We start from the raw sequence: 8,215 nt of genomic DNA, 5'->3' as shown, positions 1-8,215 counted from the left end.
GTTTTTAATAGAGTGAGCAAACAGCACAGAATAAAGGAGTAGTTGCCAGTTTAGCTCAGCTTTTTTTACACAGTGGTCTTGCAGAACTCTAACAGTTGGAGATTTGTCAAACCACGTAGGGTCATTTAACACGTGTAACACATACTGTTTTTTTTGTTTCATTGCACACCGTTTATCCCCTTTTCTTTCATGGTTGACAGAAGCTGATGATAATAAGTGGGGATTCAGGCGAGTACCAGCCTGTCATATCCTCCCCTGGGTGTTGCTCCCGTGAGGCTCTGTCAACCTCCCCTTCCCCTTTTTCACAGTAGAAAGGTGTGGTGAGGTGAGAGGGTCAGCTGTGGGCTACACACACACACACACACACACAGGGTTTTAAATGTTCAGCAGCAAAGACAGTGACTAGGAATAGCATGCATAGAGAGAAGGTTGAGAAGTACCCTCTGTCTGATTGTATCAACAGCAGAATCTATTTGGGGTTGTCTACCCCAGAGTACACAAGGGAAGGCCACTATTTGTATACATTTATTGTTCTGTCAGTGGATCTAGAAGTTTGGTTAGCTACTTGTGTCCATCCTTGTTTGAGAACGGTGGGATCTGGATTGTTCTTTTGCTATTGTGTGCCTTGCCAGGGCAGTTGGCACTGCTGGTGAAGATGAGGGGTTGAGCACGGTGCATGTGAACCTGCTTCCAATGGGCTTTACGAAGCCTTCTTCTTGAGCATCTTCTAAACAACGTGACAAAGACAGTAAACAATATACTGCATTTATTACACCCATGGGGTGTTTTCAATTTAAAAGGATGCCATTTGGGTTGGCTTCCACAGCAGCCATTTTTCAACGCATTATGCATCACCTTTTTGGTAAGCACCCTAAGGTTAGATTTTTTCAGGACGATATTCTCATTTTTGGGAAGGACAAAACTGAACATAATACGGTTTTGGAGGAGGTTTTAAGTACACATGAATGCAAAGGTTTAACTATTGAACATTCTAAATGTAATTTTGGGGTTAAATCCGTGACTTACCTTGGCCATGTGTTATGTTCTGATGGTATTTCGACCAAACCCAAGTTAGTGGATGCCATTAAAGAAGCTCCTCCTCCTTCCAGTAAAGATGATGTGCGATCCTTTTTGGGGATGGTAGAATTTTATGCAAAATTCATTAAAGGCTTTTCTAGCAAAGTTTTCAATATTAGACAGCTTCTTAAGAGCAATGTCAAATTTGAGTGGTCTTCATTATGTGAAACAACATAAAATTAGACATCGTTCATGCTCCTGTTCTAAGTCCGTTTAACATGGATTTCAATTCTTTAATAACGGTAGATGCCAGCAACAAAGGTTTAGACAGTGTGCTTTCTCAAACTGATGAATTTGGAAAGGAACGTATTATTGTGTTCGCCTCCAGGGCGCTTTCCACTCCTGAGAGTAAATTTTCTGTAAAAGAGAAGGAAACCTTGGCTGTGGTCTGGTCTCTTGAACATTTTCGTAGTTTTGTATGGGGCAAAGAATGTATTGTTAGATCAGACCACAAACCTCTTACCAAACTCCTCTCTACTGAGGGGCTTTATAATGCTACTGCTAGGATTGCGAGAATGTCCATGCGTCTACAAGATTTTTTAGTTAAAATTGAATATGTGTCTGGCAAAAGCAATATCATAGCAGATTTTCTGTCTCGCATGCCTTTTGATTTGCAAGAGTGTGATGTGAACGAATGGGATTCCTTACAAGTTGCCCTAATTCATGATGAGAACCCGTTTTGCGTTGAGAAAAAGAAGTGGAGTGATGAGTATCTGAAAGAAACTGGTTTAATTTCTGTTATTTCTTTCATTCGTCAAGGATGGCCTGAGAAAAGTAAAATATCTTCTGACCTTAAGCTTTTTTGGGAAGTAAGAAATGAGTTGACTGTTTTGGATGGTACCATTTTTCGTTGTGACAAGGCTATTCCCCCTTCATCCTTGAGAGTTGCTATTTTACAGTTATGTCACAAAGATCATTGTGGTATAGTTAAAACTAAACAAAATGTTAAAAAGTGGTATTGGTGGCCAGGAGTTGATTTAATTGCTGAAAGAATTGTTTGTGAATGTGTCATTTGCTCAAATTCTGATAAAGTTCTTAACACACTGAGACTTGATATGTGTGAAACTATCATTCCTGAGGGTCCTGGGTATACTGTTGCCATTGACATTATGGGGCCCATAGGTGACAATCATAAATACATTATATCCATCATTGATGTTTTTTCGAGGTGGCCTAGTATCACCATTGTAGACAAAGTTGATTTAGCCAATGCACTGGAGTTTATGGATAAGGTTTTCATTGAAGAAGGCCTTCCTAATCAAATCATTAGTGATAATGGAGTGCAATTCATGTCTAAATTAGCTAAATCCTATTTTAATAGAACTGGTATTACTCACAGAACCACCTCTTTATACAATCCAAGTGGTAATGGTCTTTGTGAAAGATTCCATAAAATGCTTAAAAGTGCTATTCAAATTGCAGGAATGAAAGGGGAAGATTGGGAAACTCATGTGTACAAGGCCTTTTGGTCGTACAGAACTAATATTCATGATGCATTGAAGATGTCCCCTTTTGAGATTATGAGAGGCCGCATTGCAAGAACGAAATGTAATCCTGATTGGTTGCATAAAATTCTTGTTTAGATATCTGTATGGATAAGGTTAAAAACAATATTCTTGAGAAACATCTGCAATATAAACGGAATTTTGATAGTAAATTTGGTGCTGGTTCGGTGGATGTCAAAGCTGGCATGTGGGTTAAGGTTTAAAAGCCTTGGAAGGTTCGGAAAGGCGAATCTCAATTTTCTGAAACTTTGTTGATCAAGAAAGTTCTGAGGAATGCTGTACTTCTAAATGATAGCAAAGTTTGGAATATTAGAAGAATTTCCATTTACAAGGGTAAGAATGATTTAAAAGATGATTCTGTTTCTTCTTCTGCTCATTCTTCTTGTGAGTTTAACAATGTTGAATGTTGAATTTTTTTTGTTGAATATACGTGTTTCTCTGAAAAAAGAGAATTTCCACAAAATAAATTCTTAAAATGGTGAATGAAGGGTAAAATAAATAACGCAAACCACTAAAAGCATATAGTGTGGTTTCTTCCAAATGAATGAATAGGACTCGATTTTTTCTTGTTAAACTAAATGTTAAAAGGCCCTTCCTGGGTCCTGTCGTTTGGGCCAAACCCCCTTTTTCAGTCCATTTATTGTGCGGATTTTTACTCGCGAGGGTTAATATGACAGGGAAAGTGAGCCAATAAATAGGTACACATCTGTCTGGTTGAAGGTGTTGTTTTCAACGACCTTCATAAATATATCAGACAAGGATACTCTCTCTTTTACAGAGGAACACATTAAAAATTTAGTTTCAGCACCCTCTCCTTTCTCGGCAGTTTCATTAGGCACTCAAGCCAAACAGCAAAGTGAGGTTGACAGCCTAACCAGGTTGAGTAAAAAGCACATCAGAACTGAATTACATGGGCTTTTTTTATTGCAGCACTTAAGGGCTGGAACAATCCCGTGGTGGCTGCAAATAAAAAATACTCCGGTTATTTTTATAGATGATCCTGAGTACAAAAAAGGATTTAGTGGTATAAGCACTAAATGTAGCCGTGACCTTATGGTCCATACAATTGAGACCACAGCAAGGCTATGTAGAAAAGAACTAGAAGAATTAGATAAAATCACACAAGAATTAAAAGACAATCATTGGGAAGTTGAAGCGAAGTCATTGCTTGAAAAAATTGAAATGGAAATAGTGACCTTTAAAGATAACACGATTAATTATAAATCTGCAAAATTTGATAAAGACAGTAAAGCATTCAGTTTGGAACAAGCTTACCCCTATCTAAAAGAAGATTATTATACATCAGGGGAATCACGTAAAGCTCTTGTAAATTATCAGGGGCGGTCAAGAAACAGATTCACGACTTTCTCCGAGACTTCATCGCATGAATCATCTACTGACTCAGACCCAAGATCTGGCCAACAAAATAAACAGGGTCCTTTTTTAGACAAAGGTCAACCAAAAGGCAAAGTCAGATTCAAACAGCAACCGTGGGAGATGCAGACAAGGAGGCAATATTACAAATCGTGAGTAAAAGTCCTATAGTGAATCTGTCTCAAAAAGTTTTAAGTGATAGTGAAAGATCAGACCTAGAATTAGGATTAAAGTTTGTACCAAACAGGGTTACAGACTATAAAAAATTAAAACCGGAAACTCTGGAGTTCTGCAGAAAGATACGATTACAGGCATTTTTTTCTGACAAGGAGTTTAAAGGGAACTTGGAGACAACAGGGCTAGCCAATAAATCTAAGTTCGTTCCACCTTCTTATGGTATCCCGAAGACGGTGATTGTGTATGAACAAGCAGTAATGTCTTCATTGACACAGCTAGAGAAGAGAGGGAAGTTTTTCCAAATAAATATTACTTTAGACCAACAAAAGGCCATTACTGCTTTGAAAAATGATAGCACTGTGGTGATCAAACAGGCAGATAAGGGGGGAGCCCTTGTCATTTGGCCTAGAGAAATGTACTTGAAAGAAGGAGCATCTCAAGTGGAAAACAAAGAGTGCTATAGAGTCATTAGTGAAGATCCCACTAAGGCAATACAAGAATAGGTTCTGTCACTTTTAAAAGAAGGTCTAGATAAAGGAATGCTGGGACCTAAGGAATTTGAATTTTTATCTAAGAAATTTCCAAGGGTTCCAGTTATATACTTCCTGCCAAAAATCCACAAGAGGCTGAATGAACCACCGGGACGTCCAATAGTCTCTGGATGTGATTCAGTGCTCGAACCGATATCAAAATATGTGGATTTCTTTTTAAAATCTTGCCTCGCTGATGTACAATCACATTTGAGAGCTACAACTGATTTTATCCAAAAAATAGAGGGTGTAGAATTTGATGATCAAGCGCAATGGATGGTGACCTTTGATGTCACCTCCTTATGCACACAAATACCCCAAGATGAGGGCCTGGAAGTCATTGAGTTGTACTTAGAGAAAAGAAAAAGACCACACAGGGTGACTACTGAGTTCATCCTCAGCTTAGCAACAGTAGCCTTGAAAAAGAATTATTTTAAATTTGGCAGCACCCTTTACCTCCAAACGAAGGGGACCGCCATGGGATGTCCTTTTGCCCCGGAGATGGCGGTCCTCTTCATGGCACAGTTTGAGGAGAGATTTATTTTCAATAATAACCCATTTGCAGAAAACATAAAGCAATGGCTCCGCTTCATCGACGATATTTGGTGTCTTTGGTCAGGTCCAATAGAGACATTGGATTTGTTCACAGGATGGCTAGGTTCCAGACATAAAGATATCAAATTCTGCCAAGCCAGAAGCAAAACTAAATTGACAATCCTTGATGTTGATGTAGTTCCACGAAACGGTGTTCTTGCGGTGGCTCTACACCAGAAAGACACAGACGAAAATTCGATCCTGCACTTTAAAAGTGCACATCCAAAAAGCCTAAAAGAAAACCTCCCGTATGGACAACTGCTACGTATACGAAGAAATTGTTCATCCAAAACTGATTTCGACATGTTTGCAGGTGAATTTTGCAATCAGATGCAATTGGGAGGTTACCCAAAGAAAATGCTGAAACATGCGAAAAAGCGTGCGTGGTATACCCCACGGGAGATACTCTTGCAAAAAACAGACAAAAGCACCATTAAACAGACTTGTTTGTGTGTCGACTTTCGGTCCACACACAAATAAGTACAAGCAGATCATAATGCGCAATTGGCACCTACTAGAAAATCTTGAAGTACATTTTGCACGACCATTATTTGCAATGAGAAAAAATAAAAGTTTTGGTCAAGAGTTAGTGAGATCAGACATCTTCCAAAAAGTACCGAAAAAGGATTTACGTTCCAAGTGGGGCATGAAACCTATAGAAGGCCACCACAAATGTGGTAATTGCATAGCATGCAAGTCTACATTGGAGGGTAATGAATTCACACATGAGAATATAAAATGGAAATATACAGGCTTTACTAATTGCAGGACAACGAATGTTGTCTAAGCTGTGGTTTGCCCTTGTAAAAAAAGTATATAGAGAAAAATAATCAGCAAATTAACCAGAGAATAATCCAGCACTGGTCCAGAATTAAAAGGAAAGTGATCACTGCTCCTATGGTTGATCACTTTTTCAAGGAAGAACATACAGAAAGAGATTTCAAATGGACTGTGCTGATATCATTCAATACATCCAGGAATGTGACGGATGTAGACACATGGCTACTGTCTAAAGAAGCTTATCTAATCATGAAAGTCAATAGTGTGCTTACTGAATTGAACGAAATGTCTGAGCTGTCGAGAATATAAGCTTCTCTGATTCGAACAGTTTGCACAATAAATTTGGAACTGATAATGCACTAATTGGAAGGCTGATGCATCCGCCTGTGTGGCTGCACCTCATTTTTAAAAAATGATTCAAATTTGGTTAATAGCGCTACACATTTATCTACAAGCACTCCCCCAAATGCTGCAGCAAATTAAAAAGAGACCGCCATACAACGAAACCGGGCATTACATTATCCCCACAAAAACTACATTACCCATGAGCCTTGGTGCCAAATCCTCTATTGAACCGGAAGTAACGTAGGTGCACTTCCGGGCTACAACACCTGGAAGAAGAGCGCGTTTAAATGCCGCTGTGAATCCCGCGAAAAGCGCCATCATACCCATTGAAGTAATGAAAGGATGAAGTCGCCAGCAAGACCAAAAGAATAATGTAGGTAAGGCGTTTAGCCGCGAGTTGAGATCAGCGCGGAAGTGTAGCTGCGCAGAGCAAGAAATAATTCGTTGTTTTGGTATTTGTTTAGATCAACCGAGAAAACAACCATAAAAGACATCACTAAGAAGGAGCAAGCAGGCAGGCACCTTGACAGGTATGGGCTCAGCCTACAATGACGATAAGGCAACTAGGGATTTGCAATAAATCAGGATATGAAACTGATACAGTTAAAATTTCCCCAGGCAGAGGCGTGGTCCAAAGAGACTGCGCGGGAAGTTAAAGGAAGCCCACGGTCTGGCAGAAAAATTCCTTAAGAGAGAGTACATATTAACACCTTGCTGGCAGCATTTGGGTTGGGAGAAGATAAAAGCCAAGACAATAGGTAGGTTTTACTACCAGATGGAATTGCCCTAAATGAACTAGAAAGTTGAGAGGTGATAAAGCGACAATTTATTGTTTTTTTGTCTTTGTAGACATGATCAATATGATTCACAGTAAGAAGCCCTGATGAAAGCCCGTAACTGAAAAAACGTGGCTAGAAACACGTCGGCAGACATAATCAATTTATGCCTTTGAATGAATACATATAAATGTTTCTTAGAAATCAGGATTTAATGAATATTTTGTCATTGAATATTTGTTCGTAAATATACACATGCACTAAGAAAAATTGATGTGCAGTTGTGATATACATATATATGTGATATATATGGGTCTAATTTGTCTTTCATTTCTTCTACATGTTGTGGACCTTGAGTTTATGTGAAAGTATTAATGTTGTATACCGTCTGAATATAATAATGTCATAAATGTTGAATGTTTTTTTTTTGTTGAATATACGTGTTTCTCTGAAAAAAGAGAATTTGCGCAAAATAAATTCTTAAAATAGTGAATGAAGGGTAAAATAAATAACCCAAACCACTAAAAGCATACAGTGTGGTTTCTTTCAAATAAATGAATAGGACTCCGGGTTTTCTTGTTAAACTTAATGTTAAAAGGCCCTTCCTGAGTCTTATCTCAATTTTTATTATATGGAACACATGGTCCTTTGTGAATCATGGGGTTCTGTGTTTTGGGACATGTAAGTCTTTATTTCTGTTCTTTTGTCTTTCTACTGGACACTGTTTTTTCAGTGAGTGGGTAACCGATGATGATATATGTGGGCATACTGGTGAGAACCTGCCCGTAGCCTACCTGGTGTTGCGTACATGAGGTGCCCACTTACTCTTTCACTTATTTTTGAGTGTTCTTCACTCCTATGTTGTGGGGTAGGATACATGCTTGCGGATCGACTGACTGCAGTTCACTTTTTAAGACATTTGAATTGGGGGTTCCAGGATTGGATTAAACTGGACACATTGCCAGAGACTGGCTGGAGTAGATATCCCCACATCAGAAATCTGTCCTGAGATTAAAAAGTATTTACTCTCTGTAATAGCCAGGCCTTGATTGTAGTA

General features: G+C 38.8%; 1 long non-coding RNA gene across 1 annotated transcript; it reads left to right on the top strand.

Annotated features, from left to right (window-relative positions):
* Positions 1-6,641: 6,641 nt before the first annotated feature.
* LOC144827403 (uncharacterized) lies at positions 6,642-7,674 on the top strand. The gene is made up of 4 exons (XR_013610171.1): positions 6,642-6,759; positions 6,847-6,912; positions 7,005-7,140; positions 7,232-7,674. It is a non-coding gene; the product is annotated as an uncharacterized LOC144827403 (long non-coding RNA).
* Positions 7,675-8,215: the final 541 nt, after the last annotated feature.

Source organism: Lissotriton helveticus, chromosome 4_1, assembly GCF_964261635.1.
Source record: "Lissotriton helveticus chromosome 4_1, aLisHel1.1, whole genome shotgun sequence".
NCBI classification, from domain to species: domain Eukaryota; kingdom Metazoa; phylum Chordata; class Amphibia; order Caudata; family Salamandridae; genus Lissotriton; species Lissotriton helveticus.
Note: the sequence above shows the minus strand (reverse complement) of the source record. Positions and strands in the feature narration are given on the sequence as shown.